At 40.0% G+C, this 25,225-nt stretch overlaps 1 long non-coding RNA gene across 1 annotated transcript in view; it reads left to right on the top strand.

The window, feature by feature from the left end:
- LOC109496099 overlaps positions 1 to 25,225 on the top strand; it is a 175,961-nt gene that overhangs the window by 92,952 nt on the left and 57,784 nt on the right. The window contains exon 8 of the long non-coding RNA XR_002151936.3: positions 7,185 to 7,255. This is a non-coding gene — a long non-coding RNA (uncharacterized LOC109496099). The remainder of the gene's footprint in view (positions 1 to 7,184; positions 7,256 to 25,225) is intronic.

The raw sequence follows: 25,225 nt of genomic DNA, 5'->3' as shown, positions 1-25,225 counted from the left end.
AGCCCAAATCAGAGAGTGGGAAAGAGGGGTCGGAGAGGAAGTGAGTCCGCGAAGAACAGGCCATAGAAGGCGAAGGTAGAAAGAGTAGTTAGCAGTACAAAGTACCACAGGAAATTCATTTTTGATAAAAGCTACATGGTGTCCATTGGATTTTGCATTTTGGAAGTCATCAGTGACCATTACCAAAATAGTTGCTGTGGAGGAATCCAGTCAGATGTGAGTTCAAAGGAGCTGAAGGTGAAGAAATAAAGAGACACAGAAAAAGTTTTGATTCTTTTCACAAAAGCTTGGCTAAAATCAAGATATGTAGAGATGTCTGATTGATACTTACATTTGTAATTAAGTAAAGTGTGTTACATGGATATTAAATTATATATGTGTAAATGAAATATAAATATGTAAATATGCACGTATGTTTTTAAATTAGATGAACTCGTGCCTATTTATAGGCTGAAGGGAATGGGCTCAAATAAGGAACTGTTTAAGAAATAGAAAATAAAGTATTTGAGGATAATCATGAAAGTAAATAGTAGCTCCAAGAGTTGACAGGAGCGAGGATCCCTACTTGTGTGAGCCTAGAGGGAAGGAATAAAAGATAAGCAGAGATATAGATTATTTGGCCTTCAGCAGTGAAAGAAAGAAACAAACAAACAAAGAAAGAAAGAAGAAAGAAAGAAAGGAAAATTTGCTATTAATCCTAAAAAAGTGTCATAATTCATATCAGAAGAATTAAATCCTCAAAGGAAAAATGCCTTGATGGCTTCTTGGTATGAAAAAGATAGAAGCCTACCACAGCATGGCCTGGGTGGTTCTCAAACTTTGTGGTCCTAGGATCTCTTTACATACATTAACCAGAGTTTCTGTTTAAGTAGGTTGTAAGTCTATGTGTTTACCATATTAGAAATTGAAACAAAAATTTAAGAAGTATATATATTTTTAAAATTTTATTTAAAAATAACAATAAACCAGGGTGCCTGGGTTGCTCAGTGGGTTAAGTGTCGGACTCTTGGCTTCGGTTCAAGTCATGATCTCATGGTTTGTGAGTTCGAGCCCTGTGTATGGCTCTGTGCTGCCAACATGGAACCTGCTTGGGATTCTCTCCCTGTCCCTCTCTCTGCCTTTCCCCTTCTCTCTCTCTCTCTCTCTCTCTCTCTCTCTCTGTCTCTCTCTCAAAAATAAGTAAAAATAAAAGCTTTAAAAATAACAATAAACCAATCAAGTACTAACCAAATAACATATTTTACGAAAAATCATTATATTTTTAAAAAATTCGTGAGAAGTGTGCTATTGTTTTACATTTTTGCAAATCTCTCTAGAGTCTTACCTAAGGAAGATAGCTGGATTCCTATACCTAACTCTGTATTAGTCTGTTGCAATATCTCATGTCACGCGGCTTCTAGAAAACTCACTATACACTGTTGAGAAGATGTCAGTGAGAAAGGCAAATAATTTCTTAATTACGTTATGAAAATAGTTTTTTCCTTACAGATGCTTTAAAAGGGTTTTGGTGACCCCACATGTCCCCAGACCACACTTGGGGAACCGTGCTGTGGTTAAATCTATATTCCTCTCCATTATATAGACAGAAGGATGAATTTAGAGTTTCTGGAAGAGTCATTTCTGGAGAGAGGAGAGGAGAGTTAGAAAAATATTTCAAGGAGGGCTGATGCTCACAATCTGAGAAAATATTTGGGAGAAGGCCCTGAGAAAATGGCATCAAGCTGGGTCTTTAAGGGACTTATGGACAGTATAAAATTACAGGTCATTAAGGAATGGCTAGTTAATAATGTCTAATATTCAATTTTAAGAATAACTCCTTTTGTTCTGGTCCTAAATCCATGAGTATGTGTTTGTTTTACAACAAAGAATAGCAGCCTCAGGACTGAGAATAAGGTTTTTTTTTTTGCGGTAGAAATAAAGTTTCAGTGTGGACAGTTTCAAGGGACACATAAGCCATCACCACCTTGGTAAATCACTTTGGTATTCATCACAGATATATAATTACCATTAAAATGTTTTTCTTTAAATGTCAAAGAAATATGTCACCCGGGCAGTAGACACCTCGTGTAAGATCATCAGAAATAGGATGTTGGATAGTTGAGTCAGGTTAGGCTGGATTTTACCTAAACTTTCTGGGTGTACCAAACAAGGTATCCTGAAAGTGAGGGATGGGGACTGAGAAGGTAGCAGGTATTTTTATTAGTTGTTGAGAGATATATCAGTCAGTGTGCTCCAGAGGAACCGAACCAATAGGATATATGTAGAGAGAGAGCTTTGCTTTCAGAGATTGGCTCAGGCTCTTGTGGGGAATGACATGACCGAAATCTCCAGGATAGACCGTCAGGCTGGCGATGGGGGTGAGTTGATGTAGCAGTTTTAAGCCTGAAAGTAGTCTGCAGGCAGTATTCCTTCTTCCTTGGGAGACCTCAGTCTTAAGATTTTTCAACTGATTAGCCCCACCACATTGTGGAGGATAATCTGCTTAACCCAAAGCCTACTGATGACAGGTTAATTACGTCTAAAAATAACCTTTGCAACAACACCTAAACTGGTGCTTGACCATTGACTAGCTAAACTGATGGATAATATCAACATTAAAAGGGGTATGGATAGCTTGAACCAAAGACCAAGAACAAATAAAAAAATGTCAGGTAACAACAAGGGCCCGGATAAGGCTAGAGGCCAGTTTTGTTGTCACTACACCACATGATTGCTGGGATTTTCTCAAGCAGTGCTTAGGAATCGGGATATAGGAGTAGAAAAGGTGAATTATGGACATGTCCCAGGGATGGAGGAGATGGGCGGTTAGGATCTGACTGTATAAGGAAGATGAATGTGAGGAAGATGAGCGATGGCTGATCAGATATTTATGTAATTGAATAGGTCAAGGCTAGTCAGGAAAAGAAGGGGCGCCGGAAGGGTCTGTATGACTGAGACAGTAAAGTGGTCTGGAGATCAGAGGGCCCTATGGCATCAAATGCAGGGGTGGTGGGAATGACTACTTGAGAGTGTTGACCAGCTGGAAATAAAGGAAACTGTCATCAAAGAATTAAGTGTTAAAGTTTGATATGATGTGTGAGAAGGATGTCATCATTGACAAATCCAAGCAGAGGAATGGTTTTGATGTTGGATAGGTCTTCCACATGTTCATTGGAGTTACCCAGGATGGTGGCCATGCTTGGGCTAACGAGGAAGGTTGTAACTCATATGCCAATATTTATCATTAATTGGGACGGTATAACAAGACAGTTGTTAGAGACAGTGATGAGAGGTAGTGGTATGTGACCAGGTGCCATGTGCCTCAGAGATGGAGTGTGGGAAGCAGTAAGATTTTGAAACAGCCTTGTAAAGCAAAAATAATGCCAAAATTTTCTCAGGAGTCTTGTGGGGTTATGAGTTTCAGGAGAATAAAATGCTTCCATCAGGGAGGGTGTAGGGAAACAGCATAAAAAATGTTTTTGGTAAATGTCAAGATGGGGAAAAAATATCTTCTGATGACTTCGAGGATGTAGTTTGTTTTCCATGAAATAGGAGTTTGAGAAGTTGCTGTTAAAATTTGTTGGAGCAGTGGAGGTTAGAATTCCTATATAAGAGTTTTAGAATAGAAAATTGGTTGGAAGTGGGGGCTTAGAGACTTGTCTGGAAGCTGTATTTGCAGGACAAGTACCTTGTTTCCTTTGATTGCTGGATGCAAAAACCTCTGTCATCCGTCCCTTGGCTTCTCACTCATTTGGGTGGAGGTGGGTATGTTGAGGCTGGAAGAGTTTGAGATGAGAGAATGGAAAATCTCCAGGGACAATATTTTAGCTAACAGTGATAAGAGGTCCACTGAAATGAGCTGGTATCCAGGTAATGACAGTGTTCTAACAGAATCACAGCAGACCAGCTCATGTGGAGGGGGTGCCTCGATGGCCGTGAGAAGCCGGAGCCACTTTCAGGGCTGGCAAGTCAAGGGCTTGGACACCCGGTTCATCCTACTCATCTAGAACTAAACTTGGTTCAAAAGTCACTCTCTAGAAAATTCTTTTCCTGACCCGCCCTCTCATAGAGAAGTGATTATTTCTTCCTTTACCCTGAACATGTTTGTTTTTTTAATTTTTTTTAATGTTTTTATTTAGTTTTGAAACAGAGAGAGACAGAGCATGAGCAGGGGAGGGGCAGAGAGAGAGGGAGACACAGAATCTGAAGCAGGCTCCAGGTTCTGAGCAGTCAGCCCAGAGCCCGATGTGGGACTCGAACTCACAGACTGGGAGATCATGACCTGAGCCAAAGTCGGACGCTTAACCGACTGAGCCGCCCAGGTGCCCCTCCCTGAACATGTTTTATCAGAGCGCATACAACACTTTTTGGTTTATATACCTCATCACCTCTCCTCAAGCCTAGGCTTCCTGAAAGCAGAGGCTCTATGTTATATGATGTTTTGCCCATGGTGCTGAGTGCCGGGTACCTGCTGTCAGCACGAAAATTATCACCATCACACTGTAAGTGGCAAAGCTGAGTTAAACTCTGTAATTCACTAATTCATTAGGTCAAAACGTTTGAATATTCATTACGTGCTAGGAAAATGCTGACTTGGATCCACAGAGATGATCATGACAGACATTGTGCCCTCATGGCGCTTAGAACTTAGGGACATTCTTAATTTCTTGATCTCAGTCAAGTTCAGTATACACTAAGGAGAAGCCTGAAAACCTTGAAAAGGTATCAGTGACAACACCATGTGAATTCAGACCTCTTTCCAGGCACCGAAGGAGGCTGTGGGCAAGGGATTTTCTGATTTCACAGCTCCGTTAGCCTCTTTCAAGCAACACTATTGACTCACCTCTCAACCTCAGATCGTATGTCTGCCCTGATATGCCCCGGCCAAAAGCATGACCCTGGGCACATGGCTTCTCTGCATTCAGGGCAAGGCTCATTGTCAGGATAGCAGGTTTCACTGGGCTGGAATCATGGTTCTAGAATTAGAGCGAGCTCTTCAGGGAACGGAGTGGGCCCAGATTGTGTTGGCCAACATGCTCGGAGGTGCATTGGCGAAAGAGAAAGCAACTGTCAGCGCTCAGAAGGAATATGAGACAAAACAACATGGTGCGTGTTGGACAATTCAATAAATAAACAGAAGTATTTAAACAGCATCCCTCAGGCAGTTCATTTGGTGAAAGAAAATGAGCCTCAAGTCTCAGGAGAACTGAAACAGCAATTATCAGCATTGCTTCATTGATTCTTCCCCCTCTCCACTTCTCTTTCCCTTCTCTCCTTCCACTCAACATTTGAAGATCTTACCTGTGTCTTCTTTGTCCCACAGCAAGAAAAACTGCTAAGTTTGACAAACTCTTTGGCCTAACAGAGTCAGACCAGCATGGCCTGTCCGGTCTCCTTCACCCGGCCCCAAAGGGATGCTAGGCCCAGAGCAATGACTCCTTCTCAGTCCCTTCAGGAAGCAATTCATTCCACGAGCGTCTTAAGGGATAATCTTTACACGCCTTTCTGTGTGCCCTTCATCACAATTCTATTGTCAGCCATGTGAGTTCAGCTGTTAACTGCTCACTTAAAAAAAAATGATCTCTCCCCACCCTCATTTTCCCCAGTAACAGCCTGACAAACAGATAGCACCTGCCATTGCTCACAGAGGAAAATACAAGAAAATGGAAAACTAAAGGCGCGAAGCATGAGAATCCCACTAATGCTCGATGACTGATCTTGTTAGCACGCATAGTGCGTCCTCAGATTTTTCCAGAACCTTAGATCTCTCTGCTGAACAACCACAAACACACACAAAAGCACTTTGGAGCAGGCTGCATAGCACACCCCTCCCACCCTCTGCCTGGAGCTTGATTGTCAGTCTCATACACAAACCCAGACAATGCTCTCAATAGGCATCTTTTGGGGAGACAATTGCGGAAAGCATGATAACGGGATTTGTCACCCTGATGTGGCTGCTGTTTCAGCAAGCATTTCAATAATGAAAGAAAGTTTTACTAATTGTAAATGTGAATGAATTTCAGCTGTCTCTTAAAAAAATTCTTTTGGAAGAAAGCCAATTAAGATCATCTGTCTAATGCATCTATTCACCCCCACTGCAACAATATGTCAGTTATAATAGATGTCTAATAAACTCAGACTTCTCAGGACAGGGTGCTGAGCATGCTGAAACAAGGGAGGGATGAGAGGTTCTACCTGAAAAATGTTTGGAGGTGACTGATGAAATTTTCCTCTGTGAAATTTTAGTCCATAGGGGGGTAGAACTAGGGGGCATTTACAACACACGAAGATGGAGTAGGTTTCAAAACAATGATGTGTAGTATCCAGAGCCGGTCTCTTTCCTACTGGCGGCCTGGTGCCCTAACTGTCATCTTTCCAGGGAACTGTGAGAGCCAATTGTCAAATCTGTGGCCTGGCTGCTGGATGCCTACTGTCTTCCAGGCAGAGGGGAAGCATTTACGTTAAGCAGAATGCCCAAGTGCCTCGGAAACTGAAGCATAGGCAATTGTGCTGACAAATTCTCTTCCGTGAAACATCTTCACCTACGTGGATGGGACTTTCTCTGTCACTGTCTCAGCCGTTTCTCGGAGTTGCTCAACTAGCTGACATTACTTGTTGAAGGCCCCACTGTAGTTAGTCCAGTTAGGGTACTCTGGTCTGCTCTTTGGGGTCATAGGGTGCTTTCTGCATTGTGATGTGCGTGTGAGTGGTGACCCACACCTACTTCACTAACATCCAGAGTCCTGTCACTCCACTTACGAAACATTACTAGTGCCTTTGCCAATATCAACATCACCTCCACCATCACAATTAGTACTAACACCATGAAGCTGGCCAACACTCTTGCTACCCCCCCTACAACAACATTGCCATGCTCATCACCCGTACCACCAGAACCCTTAACATTAGTGTGGTAAACTGCATGATGACTCCCAACAGTATCCAGGTTTTGATCCCCAGAAACTGTAAATGTCACTTTATATAGCCAAAGGCACTTTGAAGATGTGATTAACAATCTTGAGATTTGTCGGGATATCTCAGATTATCTGGGGCTTCCAATCTAATCACAAGGGATACAGAGTGTCTAGTTCCCAAATGACACTTTGACATTGTTCTCTATCACGGAAGGGGGAAGTTAAGATTAGCAGCCTAGATATTTGTGCAGAAGTCCTAGATAGTAAGGCCCCTTCTCTTTTCAATTCCAGATTGTTCTATGAGGACGGTACAGTATTGATTTCAAGTTTACATAAGACACTTGCTTGGAAGCAAATTACAGGTAGGTACTGGCTTATACATTTTCTTACCTTAACAGTTCAAACCTCAAACAGGAGGTAAAGTATCCTCCTTTATCTGCTTACCCTTGACCTATGGCCTTAGCCATGCGTGACACATGCAGATGGTTTTGAGAATATTCAGTTGTGGGTAGGCTACATGTATAAAAGTCTAGAGATACGGGAATGCTTTTTCTAAGTCTGTTTTTCTTGAAAAAAAAAATCCCATTGAGGAAATTATCTGATGCTTCATACTCCCACACATAAAAAGAAAGCAGCTAGAATAGGAAGAAAATCATCAATTTTGTTTATTACCATTGGCAGGATTTACTAACCATCTATTTGCACATGGCTGGGTCCTGGGCAGGGTGGCCCTGCTCTTTTAGAGCTACAATGAGCCTGAATAATTTAGATTAGGTGACTACACTAATTGAATTTACCACGTAATTAGCTCACGGTTTTCACTTCACTTTGCCATGCAAATCCTTTCTAAAAAGTAAAACCCATTCTAATTTAACTGTTTTATAAATACTTCAGATCAAAGCTTGGCCAACCTACTTATATATTTATAGAAAGAATATACCTCTTTTGAGATATATTTTTGAAGATTAAATGTAGCATTGATATGATTATTTTTTCTTTCATACAAGTAATATGACTGCATTATAAACAACTTGGAGAATTGACAAATACATAATCTTATCTCTTGGACATAATCACTTGTAGCAATTTGACATTTTTCCATTCACTTTTTCCTATACTAATAGTTGTCATATAATTAAAATTAGAGTATATTACAGATAGAATTTAAAATACTTCAAGTAAAATATTTTTAAATGTTCACATTAATTTTCATTGAAAATTATGGGTAACTGTCATAGTGTATACACATATTTACCTAATATGTAACAAATATAAAAAAATTGGGGCGCCTGGGTGGGTCAGTCGGTTGAGCGGCCGACTTCGGCTCAGGTCTTGATCTCGCGGTCCGTGAGTTTGAGCCCCGCGTCCGGCTCTGTGCTGACAGCTCAGAGCCTGGAGCCTGTTTCGGATTCTGTGTCTCCCTTTCTCTCTGACCCTACCCCGTTCATGCTCTGTCTCTCTCTGTCTCAAAAATAAATAAACATTAAACAACAGAAATTTGTTTAAAAAATATATATATATATAAATTAAAAATGTAACAAAATGTTTTTGATGATAATATGCTGAAAAGCAATTTTAGAAAATTGAAGTTATGCCAAATGGGACTTAATTTATTTCTATTTGGCATACTAAATTAATTTATTACCTGTAAGACATATATAACCATCATCATTGGTTAGATGCAATGGAGTCTTGTCTGGGTGTCAGTAAATCTGATAACCTGTCATTGGAAGCCATGCTTAGTGCACATCAATGCAACCTGAGAAACATAACTCTTACGGCTGAACCTATGAGCATTACCATTAGTTTTTACATGATATTTAAAGTACATACTACTAAACCATACTACAAGCTATACCTAGACCTCTGTAAAGTAGCTTTGATATTTTGTATGGGAATCAACAATGTTAAAAATTTGAAATACCATTTGTGTACATGTAAGTGAATACTTCCCTTTTTGCTTTAAAGATAACTGTTAATATAAACGCTAAAATTATTCCAACTTCTAGTCTTGCTCGTATAGCTTTAAAATGTCTTCAGTATAAAGCAGATACAGAATTCACGTTTCCTTTATGTTCCTTTATGTGTCAGTGCCTCCATCGATAAAATGGAAACATCTACTTAATATTTATGTAAAAAATACAGTTGAAAAGAATTATTTATAAAGCATTTGGAACGATAATATTTCCTTAGGAAGCAAAACAAATGCAACAAAATTCAAATTTATACAAATAGAAATAGCAAGTGTATTATCAAAATAAAAAACACAGAAATTATCATCAAATACTCATCTCTGTAGCATCTTGGGAGCAGAGTGGAACACTAGAAAAGACATGGAATTTGGAACTAGCTGTTTGGGTTTATTTGGGTTTAAATCCTGGCTCTGTTCTCACTTTATGTTATTTGGGACAAGTCTTAATGACCTTGAACCCGATCTTCTTCATCTGCTGAAAACAACATGATTGTTACACAGGGGTTTACCAAAATGCATGATCTTTGCCGTAGACATTTTTCTAGAGCTGTGCTGTCCAACGTGGCAGTCTCTAGCCACATATGACTATTTAAATTTAAATTTCAGAAAATTAAGTACAGTAAAAAATGGGTTTTCTCAGCTGCATTAGCCACATTCCAAGGGTTCACTACATGGTTAGTTGCTACTATATCGAACAGAAGAGATAGAGAAAGTATTTCCAGCATCATAAAAAGTTCTACTGGATAGGACTGGTACGAGCATAACTGTTACTTGGAAAAAGAAAGATGTGTGTTAAAAAATGTTGGAAGCAGTGAGTTAAACAAAGTGAAACATGTTACCGTACTGCAATACACATCTCGGAGCCTTGGCATAGACCTTCTTGTGCTCATGCCTCTACTCTCACCCCTCAGTGGGACTCCGGTCCTGGATTCTGGCTCTCTCTTTCTGCACCACGGTTCAGAAAGTGCCTCCACGCGGAGCGGGAGGGCAGGCGCTGCAGTCTCACCTCCTCTGTTCCCTATCCCTCAGAGACCTCTGAGATCTCCTGCACTGCCTGTTATCTGATGTTGAGAACTGTTGTTTAATGTATTTTATTCAGACTCCTTGTTTGTGGTGAGAAAACTGGTTCGATATTAGCTGGAAGCAGAACCACTGGTTGACTTTTAGGATGTACACCATGTCGATGGAAGGGATAAGTGCTGTGTGTTGATGGTTTTAAGAAGGGCTGTTACTTTTATAAAGGAATGTTCATTAGCGACCTTATTAACTACGTGGTGAAACATTGCTTTTAGTATTTTACATTCTAACATGATTGTTTTTATTTCTTTATAAGTGCTTTACTATTTTTAGTGAACACGGGGAACTGGTTTAGGGGCTGGGGTCAAAATGAAATGCATGACAATTTTTCTTACTTAAAATAATGGGAAATGGTCTCCTTAATCATGCACAAGGTCTGAATTTCAGAAATGTCCAAACTACTAATGATAACTGAGAAATGTCTTGATGTGTAAAAGGCACTGACTGTTCACTCACACTCCTTATCTGTCATTTTCGCAACTATATCCTAAGGACCTAAAATAATTCCTGGCACATAATGAGGTACCATGAAATATTTGTTGATTAAATGAATGATAGGTCTTCAAGATGGAATCTTCTGTGATGATGAGGATGATGATGAGAATTATGATTATTGAATATTTGTTGCTATTTTAATTAGATAAATCATACTGAGCCACTCCATGTGCTAGCTGAATTAACTAAAAGCCCATGATTTTTGGCCCTGTCCAACCCCTAATATTTGTGTAGCTGAGGGTGAGAGTACAAACGGAAGCCCACATATCACAGATCCAAATGAGAGTTTTAAGTCAGTTACTGAACATTTCAATAAAATATGTCCTATCCAGCTTCCTTGATAGATATATATTCATAATAACTAGAAAACCAGGTTTGAATTTAGAATTCTTTGACTCTCAGTGTTTATATTCCAAGGTAGGGGGCAATCTATTCCCATCCCACAGCCTGTCCTCCACCCTTGGCTTTGTCCTGACCTATGAGGATTGTTGGATACACACTTTTAAACATCCCACCTACATGTCCAAGCTCTGGCCACAGTCTATGCAAGCACCTGTCCCTTGGTCACCCCTCCAGCATAGGGACATTTATACCAATGATGAATTGAGACTTCAGAAGCACTGACCCAAGGACTCCATAGACATTTAGGCAGATAATTCCTTGGCCTAAGCATCAGGGACTTGATCTGGCAATCGTGGAAATGGAGTGTACATGGCTTCATGTACACATCTCCCCTCAGTCCAATATAATCCTTTCCCTGAGAGGGAGGCATGGAACTGGAGAGCCAAAACAGGCTCTCTAACATCCCAGGACCAGGGCCCTTCTTGGCTGGACCTAATACATTGGGATTATAAGTATATGGGAAAATGCAAAAGTTGAGAACTATTCGTGTAGTGTTTTTTTTTTTTTTTTTAAATATTGATTTGTTTTTGAGAGGGAGACAGCTCAAGCCGGGGAGGGGCAGAGAGAGGGGGAGAGAAGACCTGAAGCTGCTTCTGTGCTGACAGCAGACAGCCTGATGCGGGGCTGGAACTCACAAACTATGAGATCATGACCTGAGCCTAAGGTGGTCGCTCAACCAACAGAGCCACCCAAGCACCCCTCACAGAGCTGTTTTAATAATGGCAGGCATTTCTCTCCATCTGACCAATATCCACATACCCGTCTTTCCTATAAATAGAACTCTCATTTTGTTTGGGGAGCAACATTCCCAGCTGAGAAGCTATGTCTCCAAGATGCTGTTGCAATTAGGAATGATCATGCACTATGGTTCTGGCCAATGAAACATAAGGACACTTTTTTCTGGGGATTTCTGTGAGAGCTTTCTTCTCTTTGAGATCGTCTCTCCCCTTCCCTCCCTGGTGCTTTCTTTTTCTTGTCTGGAGCACATATACAAACTTGAAGGTAGAATGGCATCTTTATAATCATGAGATGAACTCAGAGATAAAAGTCACATGGTAAAGCTGACATAACAAAAACATACAAGAATCCTGGTATGTTGAAGACATTAAAGAATTGCTTCACCAGCCTTATGTGAACATAAACCCTTGTCTTGCTAAGCCATTACAAGCATGTCTAATAAATGAGTCCAAAAGCAACTATGAATAAGATGCAATCAATCAATTTTATATAAATCTTACTCTTCAACAAATGTGTGTGGTGTTTGTTAGCTTATACCAATAACAGGGGAAGATGATCAAATTTATGAATTAAATTTATGAATTATCTTTTTGTCTGTCCAGTAGATTTTAAGCTCCTTGAATAGAGGGGCTGAGCTTTTATTTATTATTTTCCTCAGTGTTTTCCATATAATCTGAAATATAATCTCATCAATGACACAAAAATAGAGATGTGCTAAAAGTTAAATATCTTAACTATTGTCTTTTTGGTGCTAAAGAGGCACTCAATATTTAGAATTATAAGTCACCTGCATTTGCATAAAATGAGTATCCTTGATATGATTTTCTACAGAAAAAATACAGGACTTTATTGAAAGAGCAGCATACACAATGGCAGAATCTGGAATCTGATAGAAGAGATTTGCCAAGAAATACAATTTTCTTCCACCTAATTCCTTGTATCTTTTGTCTTTTTTAGAAAGTCTCTAATCTTTGATTTTGCATCTAAGTCTTTTTTTTTTTAACGTTTATTTATTTTTGAGACAGAGAAAGAGAGAGCATGAACGGGGGAGGGTCAGAGAGAGAGAGGGAGACACAGAATCTGAAACAGGCTCCAGGCTCTGAGCTGTCAGCACAGAGCCCGATGCGGGGCTTGAACTCACGAACCGGAAGATCATGACCTGAGCCGAAGTCGGATGCTTAACCGGCTGAGCCACCCAGGCGCCCCGCATCTAAGTCTTATTATATGTACATATGCAGAAAATTAAGACTCTGTAAGACGTATCCATATTTTCACTTGAAATTTCCTCTGTGTCTACTCTAGGATCCAAATCAGTTTTTTGAAAAACTAAACAAGATGATTTTCCCTAGTTTAGAAAGTCTTAGATATTAGCTTAGCGACGAAACCTGGTTAGAAGTTCATCAGACTTGACATTTAGATTTTCTTAGCAAAGGTAATTGATTATGGAATCATCAGTCCTTTGTAGGAAGAAAGGTTTTCTTTTTTCACCTTTCTTTTCTTTGAATGGAGCAGAGTTGGCCCATCAAATTCTAGGTCCTTTCTGAAAATGCACTTTGTGAACACCTGCTATAATACTCCAACATCTTCAGCATTAGTACACTCAAGATGATATCAATTTATTAGGGCGTTCCGCTTCTATTGACATCCACAAGTTTCTTCTCCCTTTTTCCTCTTCCAAATTAAAGGTATAAGAAACGGTGTCACATATCATTTATTACTTACTTCCTCAGAGGATCTCAACAGAAACTATTATCTCCTTCAAATCTTTTGTGCTCTCTTTATTGAAAATTTTCAGGGAGAACTGAACCAGTGTACTTAACTGTTGACCTCAGATCTATGGTAGCACAATTTTTGTGCCAGAAAAACACAGAAAATAAGAGAGCTAGAAAGATACACATTCAGGATTACAAAAAAGAAAAAGCCTGCACTACGTTCTGATTAACAAGAATTCAACATATCGCATCATCTGAGGCACAACTAGTTTAAAAAAAAAAACACTGAATAAACGATATAATTTCATATTTAAGTCACTATAGCCCATGGCATGACATAGGAATGTTTTCAAAGAAGAAGAATTAGAATAAAAATAAGCTATTTTCCGATTGGCTTAAACATATTCATATTCATAGCAAATGAAGACTAAAGATGGGTTAAATCTTTTGGTAAACATTATCAGTCTTCATTTGTAAGCTTGTATTAGTTAACCGAACATTAATTCTGCATCATCCTAAACTGGAAAAGGGAAAACTTAGTTCTGCTTTCTCCTCCTGCTAGGATTCATTGTTCATTTGTTCACGTATTCATTAAATATTTTTTTAGTACCTCTCTACGAAGAGGTTCTACAAATAAATACAAAACCCTGATCTGTGAAATGATATAGGTACGCGCAATGGGGTCTCTCCCTTCTCTGAAGAATCAAGACGATAATTCTTGAATTGAGTCCCAGATCAGGATGCTTCAAAATTGAGCTGGAGAGGATGCCTGGTCACGGTGGAGGCAGGAGAGGCAAAAGGTGTGAAGATGATAGAAGAAATAAGGAATCGATCGTTGGTTTGCTGTGAGAGGTGAGGAAAAGGGAGACTTTTGGTACCAGCAACTTGGTGAGTGGTGTTGCTATTTGTTGAGAGGCAACAGTCTGAGATAGTAGATGATGAGGTAACTCTGAACTTTGTTGGGTTCTAATTGCCTGGGACACATCCGAGAGGAGATTCCAACCGGCAGTTGGATCCAAGAGTCTGGAGCTCATGAGAGATGGCGCTGGAGCTCAAAGCCCTTAGCAAGTAGGCCTTTGAGTGATGGGCTGCCTTCAAGAGAGTTTGGAAAGAGATGAGACAGGGGATGGCCCGGATGGCTGTTAGACTGGAGCCTAGTATGGGCAAGGAGAGCAGAATGAGGGGCTGGAGTCAGGATGCCTTTGAATATGAGACTGAAGGAACTGGGTTTTGTTTTCTACGTTCTGTGGAACAATTGGAAGTTTTCATATAGTTCGGTACCTCGGTCAAAGCTTGGTTTCAGAGGCCTAATCTGGAGTGAAAATAGGCTGAAGCCAGACGACCCAATTTGGAAGCACCCGGTGAGGAAAGGTAATGAAGATGTGAGTGTAGATCCGGAGGAGGTGTGGGGTCGGACACATTCCAGTGGTACATGCTGCACACCAGGCAACTGATAGGATGTGCGGGAAGAACAGGTGACTGGGAAGACGGGAAGCACCACTGAAAGGAGAGAATGCTGAGGTTGAAATGAAGATTGTAGGATGGACATTGCTTAAAGTTTCACATTTAAACAGGCTGTGTTGGAGGTGGGAGGAGACTTCTCCCAGGCTTGGACACCTGACCACAGCTCTGCCGGGGAAGGCTGTCAAGGACGGACTGGCAGAATCCGGAGTCATCTGGAGAGGCGATAGCTGACTCCGTGAGGGTGTTTTCTGCCAGAGAAACACTGCCCACATTGAGGCGTAAGGAATAAAAGAAGATAAATTTGAAAGAGACTCTTAGGAGACAGGAAGTGGTTTTTGTGCTTCCATTGTCATCAGATACCCCTGGTCTATTTAAGATGAACCGCAAGGACAAGTGACTTCTTTGGATTTATTGGTGACAACGCTGAACTGAATACCAATCTTGGCCTTTGTATTGTTTCCTCTGCCCATGCTTTTAAAATAATCATTAAAAAAATAATTTTCTTGAGTTTTTAGAAAATGAAAATGTTTAACTCAGCGTTGGCATTCACACATACTTCCTGAGAACACTGTGGCTGAGGACAGGCTCAGCCAAAGAGCTGGAGCAGCCTCCCAACCAAGCCAGTTGAAGGCTACCAGTTTCCCACTATCACTTGGGTAATGCAGGAGCAATGCCTAAGGTATTATTAACTATTCAGAGTGTTCCCTGGTTCCTGCCGGTTCCACAGAACAGTATGGCAGCCTGCGTTGTTTTGCAAAACACCTTTCAAAACTGGATCCCAGTTTTTGCCTTACCTGCTGACATTTAAAAATAACTGACTTGTTTACTCTGTTTTCATTTCTCGGAGCAAATAAAAGTAAAAAAAAAAAAAAAGATACTGTTAGCATTTGGGTCTTGGAGCCACAGTTGGAGATACGTTTTTTTATTCTCTTTCCTTCTCGAATGTATATTTTTTTTTAATGAAAGGTTGTTATTTTTGTTGATTGGCCAATTAGAGGAGCCGGTGGCTGCTACCTACTTCTAAGACTCGATTCTATTATAAAACCTCAGAGGCTAAGGCTGCTTCAGTCTTGCCCTAAAGGGACATAAAAGGATACACTTGCAGTTAAGTCTCCCGGCAGATGAAGGAGCATAAACCATTGATCACAATGCGAAATGCTGAAAACTGAAAAGGAATCCAATTTATTTTAAATAAAACTACTCTGTTCTCCAGTGACAGATTCCAGAATCAGACAACAGAAAGGAACTGACAGCAGATGTTTTAGAGTCAAGACACAGAGAGACTGAGTAATAGTATAGAAAAGAAATTGCTTTGAACTTCACCCCTGCTTTAAATACTTCAAATCAATAGGGTCACAGAGCTCTTTAATAGAGTGATGAGGTCTTGCCCTAGCAGATCTGCACAGTGACAAGTTGATGTGCGTCCTAGCAGCAGGGTCATAAAAATGGCAGGCTTCTCCCTGAAAGGGGGCTTTGTGTGAGCGGGGTCCCTTTGGAGTGACTCCCCTGTATGGCCATTCTCGAGAGCCAGGCCCTAATAGTCTCCATCTAAATGGGACTGACCTCATGAATTACCTCAGGAAACTTAATCTATAAACTGGCTTCTTCTTATGCAGACTGATGAATTCTTGTTTATTCCTAAATGGCTGTCACAAGACCTATTCATCAAACTCTTAAGGGGGGAAAGGAGGCTCACAGAAGCCAGCCTCAAGTGCGGCACCGTTAAATAATCATTAGGCTTCACGGCTGGTCTTGAGACCCACTCCAAATCCACAAAGCGGGCTTCTTTTTTATTTTTTAAACTATTCATCAGAACTGCATTTAGATGAGATTCTGACCTGATAAAGAAAAAAAAAAAAAAGAGAGTGCTTTTTGTCACTATCAGTTTCATGGCTGTGTGCTTTTTCTTTTGAGAGTTTTTTTTTTAAACAAAAGTAAAAGAAAATAAAGGCAGATGGCCAACTCTTTTCAATATCCGTTTGCTTTATTTGAGCAGTTTAATGTAGTGAAACAGAGTGAAATGTTGCTACTTGCTAAGTGGTAAACAACACCATTACCCAGAATTCTGCTGTAGATTGGTACAAAACAGGGTGCTGGTGATTAATTAAACTGTTGTTGTAATTGTAATGCATGATACATAATAGATAGTGTGCCGTGTATTTTAAAAGCAGCAAATTAGCAAATAATAACTTTCCTACATAGCACATCTCCATTGCTTGCCGCTAATGCATAAATAATCAAAAATAAAAGGCTATTATGTAACTACCTAATAAAACGAATGTTTCGGATGTTCACCAATCTGTAAACATGTGCTAGTCAAGCTACACACCACGGCTGCTGTGGGTCAGATGCCCCTGGAGGCAAGAGAAAGAATTTTCTCCCCAGTGGACTTCCCCGTACCTACTGAATATATTGTTCCCCATCCTAATGGTAGACAGACATGTGGTGGTCTCCTCGCCATATATTATGCTTTTGTGGGGTACCAGCCTGGGTTATAGAAACAGCTGCACAAATACCTTTCATACAGAAAATACAAAGTGCTAAAAAGAGCAATTGTATTCTACCATCTTCATATTTTGTCTAATATGTCACTGTCATGATTTTTTTTTTAATAGGAGGATCAAGCTGATCATTCCTCCTTCCTGATTTTTTCTATCTGAAGTTCTCTAACATATGTAAGCAAAGAAAGAGATCCGAGAGAAGGTAATTTAGGCAAACAAGTGTAAGCTGGCCACTCATTTGGGAAGACTGATAAAAATGCATGATGGAAAGAAGGGGCTCATGTGATTTCTATGAACATGAGAAACTTTCAGCGCACAGTCTTTCTCCCTTCCCATGTCTTACTTAAGCTGAACGATGAAACTTGGATTTTTTGGTCTTTAACAGCTTAATTGAGTTATAATTTACATGCTGTAAATTTCACCCATTTTAACTGTACAGCTATTCAAAGATCCTTAGTAAACTTACAGAGTTGTGCAACAATTGCCATGATTTCAATTTTAGAGCATTTCTATCAACTTCAAAAGATTCCACCTACCCATTTGTGGTCAATCCCTGTTCCCACCCCCAGTTTTTGGTAATCACTAATCTGGACTCTGTCTCTCTCTATAGATTTGCTTTCTCTGGACCTTTCATATAAATGGAATCACATAATGCACAGTCTTTATTGTCTGACTTCTTTTACTTAGCACAGTATTTCCAATGTTTACCTATATTGTAACATCTATCAGTATTGCATACATACTCATGGCTGAATAGTATTCTGTCACATAGATATCCCATCATGTTTATCTGGTCACCAACCGATGAACATTTGAACATACTGTTTCATTTCTTTTGGGTAGGTTCCTAGCAGTGGAATTGTTGGCTCATGTGGTAAATTTATTCAACCTGGGATTTTAGAATTATCTCTATTTGGAAAATGATATTGAATTCCAAGACTGAAAAGCTCTTGGTCATTTGTACCCTGGTGGGACTGGGAGATTCTGGGTCTGTTTGCCTGCCCACCTTTTCCACGTGTGGAAACACAGCCACAGTCCTATTACTCACCCTGCTATTCCCTGAAGGGTAGCTTCTCTTGAATTCCTGAAGCCAAGAGAGAACTGGAAACAACCAGCTCAGACTTGGTTAGCATTGTTGTTTGGGTGATGTAGATGAGCAGATTTGCAAAGGCAGTATTTTGGCACACAGTTGTAAGCATGCAGACCAGAGGCAGTCCCCTCATGACTGGAAACGAGGAGAGATTGGAGCTGGTGAGTCTCATCCTTTGGCCTCCGGCTGTTCCATGAGGACCCATGAAAGAACTATCACATATTCCCGGGAGGTCTGGGGCTCCATGTTTCCCATCTCACTCTACCCTTTCTTCCGATTAAGGAGGCCTCTGCCTGGTCCAGTGGCTGGGGATTATTTTAGGATACGTGGCCACCTCTGTGCTTTCTGCTACCAGCCTTTGGCTTAGAATGCTGGTAAACCACACTCCATCCTACCTACACTCCCTGTAAGTAAACACAGATGATAATTTCCCTAAGTGTAGTCTAGTAAAACTCTGATCAATGCTATAAAGCAAAAGGTAGTTGATTGCTGCCTGGCATATAAGTAATGCATTTCAACACTCACTGTCTTCCTTTAATAGTGTAGGTAACATTTAGTCGATAAGAACTTAGGGTGTGTGTCTGTGTATGTGTGTGTGTGTGTGTGTGTGTGTGTGTGTGTGTGTTTATGCTTCCTTCCCCTGCCAGACACAGGGATTCTGCTCTCTGCCCCGCAGGGGGATTCAGTAGAGCTCAAAAAATTAGCCAAGTGAAACAAGGACATCCTGGGAGCTGAAAGCAGAGTAAATCCCGCAGAGTGAGCTTCCCAAACTTGTGCAGAATTCAGAAGTTTCATGGAGCATAGACACTTCCTGGTGGGAGATGAGAACATTATGTACACAAATAACTGTTTGCACAGGGTGTGTGCCATGCAGGTTCTGTCTGCTTGTATTTGTTTCTTCTCTGTTCCTTACAAGTGTCTTTCTACTGCAGCTTTGGCAATGTAACCAAGGACTAGGATGTACTTGGGGTGAAAATTGTACCAAAAAAACTAATTAGTTTGATTCTTTGGGTTAGCTGGCTCTGAGACTCACATAAGCCACTTTGATGAAAAGGAGACTTATTTGAAGAATAAATGTGATGAGAATTGGAAATGAAAGACAATCCAGAGCCCAGGAAGCTCTAAGGGGACAGGGCAGTTATCTCAGTCTTACAGAATGATGATCATCAGTCTTCCTGCAAGCCCCGCCCATTGTCCACCCATTGCTGATTGATCAGGCTGCGAGTCTTCTGCAGGACTGAGGAGGACGGGACTTACCTGACTGACCACATGATAACCTTCACCCCTACTGGGTTGAGTGCTTTGCTCCAGGCCACCTCATAGATTACTTGCCAAGCTGTGGATGATTCTTGAGCTGCTTTTTTCCTCCCTGTACATTCATCGGACCTTTCTGCACAAGGGCCAGGCAAGCAGTGCCTTTGAGAATTAGGAAACTCACAGTTGAATAAGGCAGGAGTGGATTAATCAGCTCAATGTAGAAGGCAGACAAAAGGGGATGGCTCTTGTTCTTGTGGCAAACAAATAAGCCACAGAAAACAAAAACAAGAAAGGATTTTGATTTGGATCTGTGGCAACTGTTGAGGCATAAACTCAGTAAGTGTGAACTGAGTTCTTACTTGTATAAAACATTGTGTAGGTCCTGACTACAAAGAAAATAATAGGGAAGCACTAGTTGGGTCCCTAGTAGTGTTAGGAATTATTTGCCCATCTATAAATGAAAAGACTGAGGGTCAGAGAAATTGAGACTTTCTCACAGCCAAACAGCTGAGACCAGTAGTGTCTGAACTTGAACCCATGTTTCTACACACATTATAGAACACAGAGATTATGTGTCTAGTGTTTGCTGTTATGTCGTTCATGAGTTTGCTTTGTTGGTATAGCTGTGGTTGAGCTAGAGCCTCTGACAGATGTCACCAACTTTGAGATGGCTTCCATCTAATCTGCATGGATTCCGTGACTCCACAAAGCTCTGAGAATTTACTGTTACATTTTTATTTGTTTAAGAGTCACTTCATTTAACAGTGACCATCAATGGCTTTTACATTATCTGAATAAGACAAAATTCTAATGCTACTCCTTATTAACTGTGGTAATGAGACAATTTCTAAATGATAAAATAATTTAAAACCCACAAACTGAAATAGCTTTGTAGTTGCTTTTTCCTCTCAAAAGCGAGAGCTGTTTTCTTTGGGTAGATACACAAAACTCAACTTTTCTGAGGTAATTCAAAGAACTTGTGTTTAGATTTAAGGTAACTTGTGAAAAAAAAAACAACAAAAAACCTTAATATGAAAAAAGGTGGAAAAGGAAAAACTTGCAAACAATTGACATGAACTTTCAGCGATGTGACCACCAAGTCCAGGTGCCCAGTTAATAAGCCTGCCAACATGAGCGCCAACAGCAGCTTCTGACTCCGTCTCTGGCCCCCCGGAAGTCCTGTTTCTTTTCTCATCATGGTGGCTGGGCTTATCTTGGTCCTGTTCTTTTTGAGAGGATTCTGCTTTCAGTGGATGTGATGAGCTGGGTCCCCTCTTAACCAAGTAAATAACTCACTAGTGATTTAGAGCTATTCTTGCAGTGTCGTTGATCTATTCTGAGGCTATCCTCTCCCACGGGTGGAAGGTGTGATTCGCTTGTCTTTTTCTCCCTCCTGTGTTCTGTGAAGTGGCTCTGTCTAGAAGAACGTTGGAAAGAGTTGGGTACTTTCTTCACATGTTACAGAACCAGTGAACTAATAATGATCAATTTGCCCAAAAAGAAATAAAATATTTTTCTTCTCTAGAAGAAGCTGTGCTAAATGTGAAGAACGTATCGCACATGACTTTTCTGAAATTCTCCACCTATAGGAGTCACTCTTCTTTATCTTCTTTCCCAGTTATAATCAATCAGAATTGATTCTACCAAAGTAATTTATGCCTAGAGAAAGAGTAGTATCCTTCTAGAAAAACTAGTAACCCACAAGCTTTGTTCGTGTGTGTGTGTGTGTGTGTGTGTGTTTGGAATTGCTTGATCTCAAGTCGGGTTCTCTCTCTCCAAACTTTTTGCCCCAACACCGCTAACTTGTATTAACTTACTTAACAATATTTTATTTGGTTTATTAATGTCACTTTGATTTATTTTTTAAGAATTTGATGACACTGTGGGGTATTACAAAACAGTGAAAATATTTTATTTGAATTATCTGTCCTTCTAAACTGTGAAAAGCAGAATGAAAGTCAAAATGAGCATGGAGTGGAAATAGATTGCTTTCTTTGGAAACCAGGTTTTCCTTGTAACTGTTTGCTGTGGATAATTTCCTGGATTCATAAACTTGTTCATGTAACATGTCTATCCCTTAACATTGAATTAATTAATAGAAACTCTATTTAAGTTGTATTCCTTCCACTAGTGAAGAATTTTATAGGCATGGTTTCTATTTTACTGTTACTGATCATGATTACTAGATATCATCATGTTGGTTGCAGTGATTAGGCATTATAAGAAACTACCTCTTCCTGAAATCTCTCTCACTTCAAGTCTTAAATTTATTTAGAAAATAGGAAAATTACTATTGACATTAGTTCAGTACACTATGGTTTATAAAGCTGTTTCAAATTCAATATGGTATCCGATCTTCAAACCAAGCATTTGCAAGAAGTATATCGAGAGCTTCTGACTTTAAATCCATTAGAGGGTAAGTGTTGAAGCTGAGATGAAAAGTCAGCTCTCCATTCTCTGAGTTTAATACTCCTCTTTTCTAAGAGTCAATATTATTGAAAAATAGCATCTCAGAGGCAGGGAGTAACTTCACAGTTCCCGTTCAGTCTCAGTCAAGAACCCAGTATATAGGAAAAGTTATATATACTAGACAGTCTGAGGAGTTATCAAGGGAATAGCAGCTTGTGTTCCCATTATATGTGTGCAAACTCATCATTTTTGGTCAAAGTGGTAATCCCACCATGATTTCCCCTGGACACTCTGGCTCATCTCTCTTTGCTCCCAAATGGTCAGTGTTCAAACACCAAGTAATAAGAATAAGCCAAATATAGTTAGGAAAAGAAATTTGCTGTGAAGAAATGTAAAAACCTGTGCCACAGAGGTCCTCGCCCAGAGGTTTGGCTATATTGACAGGATTGATCATGCTTTTATTGGTTTCTACTCCCCCTTAAAAGCCTATGAAATCTATCTCATGGGACATCAGTCTTTCCTATTCACAATGATTCAAGCATAAGTTAATAAAGACTTTTTTCTTGAGGAATATGGGTAGGACTACTCCCACAAAATTCTGTACTCCTGCCGTGATGGCGTCTTTATGGTCTTAGGGACACCAGATTTAGGCTGAGCAGACAGATCCCAGTGGAACATCCTCACTTCCCACTAACACAACCCAATGGACTTTTAGTTCCCTGTATTTGATTAGAAATAAGGATAATAAGATTGAACCAAAATATGAATTTCCACATAATGAACCTGTTAAACAATGGAGAGTCATTGTAGTTTAACAGGGTAGTACTTTGGAATGTTAATTACTGTATATTTTCAGAGTTCGCCAGGGCCGTGTAGCTTCTGAGGTTCAGAATCTTAAGTCACAAGCAAGTAGGAAGGATTTGTGTCCTTACACATAATTTGGGGTGAATATTTGGTAAGGAAAAGCAAGATTTACCATGCACCTTTCTCCCCAACTTCCAAGACTGGCATCTAGTCATTCCAGACTGGTGGGGGAAGGAGAACATAGAGGTGAAACAAAAAATGAGGTAATGTTGTGGATCCTTGAGAAAAGAGCCTTGTCAGCCTGGTTCCTCCACCTCCTTAAAGTAGTAGTTTAGAAATATGAAATATGGGAGCTGGGAGAGGGGAAATTTAGAGAGAAAAGAAACTGAAAACTTACTTTTTATAAAGCACAGGAACCCTTGAGAAGCTTGTAACAACCAATACCACAAAAATAAACAACCGTTGGTGAAAATAGACCTGGAATTTGCTGATCCGACAACCTGAAGCAACACTCAGTAGATTAGATTAGGATGAAAGATGCAGCATTTGCAAAGGATGACGATGCTTTTAATTGTATTAATCTGGATATAACTCTCCTTTACTTCCCGGGGTCAATGATCAATTATGCTACCACAGAGCAGCTACCAAACATTAGGGTTTTATTTTTTCCTATATATTCTTCAAGCCCAAACTAACCAAAAAGTGAGACATTTTTGTTAGTTGGAGTTTTTGGAGGCCAGCAACAGGAAGCCGAATTTGGCTAACCTAAAAAGAAAAGGCAATTTATTGCAAGGTTATGGGAAAATTTCAGGACTGAAGAGAAGGCAGAAAACAAGACACGAGAAGGGCAGGAGCCAGGCGGCTTCAAGGGATTCGGGAACATCACTATTGAAAGGAATTACATGGCAGCCTTTTCCAGGCACCGGGGCAGGAATGAGTCGCGTCCAAACATATTCATTCTGTCTTGCAGCTCATCCTTGTATCCTAAAGAGAGAACTTGGGTGACACAGTTGCCATTTGGAGAGAAGAAGAATGGATTTCCTCGGCTGACGGTACCACTAAGCTATATTAAATGGTATGGAGGCAATGTCGCCGAAAGGAAGCCAGTTCTAGTATCCAGACAAGAAGGAACTGGTGTCACAAAGCCGACTGGCAACACGGCTGTGTGCCATTTTGACGTTTGTGAACAAACAACAGAGGTGCCTCTAATAGCTGTGCAATAGTGCCGCGGGTTTCTGGCTTGCAGATTCCATTTGCACAAAGGATGTCAGAACTGCTCTCAAGCGCCAGTTGCCTTTCAGAAGAAGGAACAACTTAACAGATCCTGAGATGCTAAGACTGGGTCCGAGCCAGAAATACTAAGTGCTGAACATTAACATTTGGCCAGTGACCATGAAGTCTCCTGTATGAAGTCATATATCTCTTCTTAAACGAGAGAGTGTCCTTCCCAATCAACTTGAAAAACAACCCCAACACACCCATTATTTAATGTGCTTTTGTAAATATCTTCTGCTGACGGAATGTTCTGTTGTAAGGGAAACGACTACCTCTTCATTCATCGCTGAGATCAGTACTAGGAAGCTAAATATTTGGGACATCTCAATCCTCACAATTCACAATTAAGTTAACCTTACATCTAAAGTAAATGATATATTTTCTTTATTAAACTGAATGATCACCTGCATTCATGATCAAAGAATGAAAGATGGGCACTTTTCATTACAGTCTAAAATTTTTCAGTCTGGAATGATGACATTCTGACTTAAATTATGCTTAGCCTTCTGATGGACTTGATGTACCAATATACTGGGTCTTTCAGCTGCACTAAAGACCTAGCCACTGCTTTCTATATCAATGCATTAATCACTCATTTATTTATATCACTTATTAGAAACCAATTATTATAGAATACTCAATATTATAGAATATTCAGTGTACGACCCAATATACTGGGTCTTTCAGCTGCACTAAAGGCCTAGCAACTGCTTTCTATATCAATGCGTTAATCACTCATTTATATCACTTATTAGAAACCAATTATTATGGAATACTCAAAACTCACTTAGGGACCAATTCATTTAAAAAAAATCAATTATACAGTTAGGTTGTATAATGTACCAATTAGCCTAAATGATTTTAGGCTTTTGGAAACTATTTGTAATTTACAAATATATCTCACTAAGTAATAGAAATGATACATAAATAATTCAGCAACCTGCATTTTTGTCCACATAATTTCTTGTGACAGTACCAGATATAAACACTGGAAATGGGGCTATGGAAAATACAACTCATCACTGGCTGCCTACCAAACTGCAAAGAGTACTTGGGGTAGGTGGTAGAAACGGCACCTGCTGTGGGCTCGTTCCTTCACGCAATCTAATCTGGAGGCATAAAACTAGAACAATTGA

This window comes from Felis catus, chromosome F2 (genome assembly GCF_018350175.1).
Source record: "Felis catus isolate Fca126 chromosome F2, F.catus_Fca126_mat1.0, whole genome shotgun sequence".
In the NCBI taxonomy this organism is placed as follows: Eukaryota; Metazoa; Chordata; class Mammalia; order Carnivora; family Felidae; genus Felis; species Felis catus.
The sequence above is the reverse complement of the archived record's forward strand: the minus strand, read 5'-3'. Positions and strand labels throughout refer to the sequence as shown.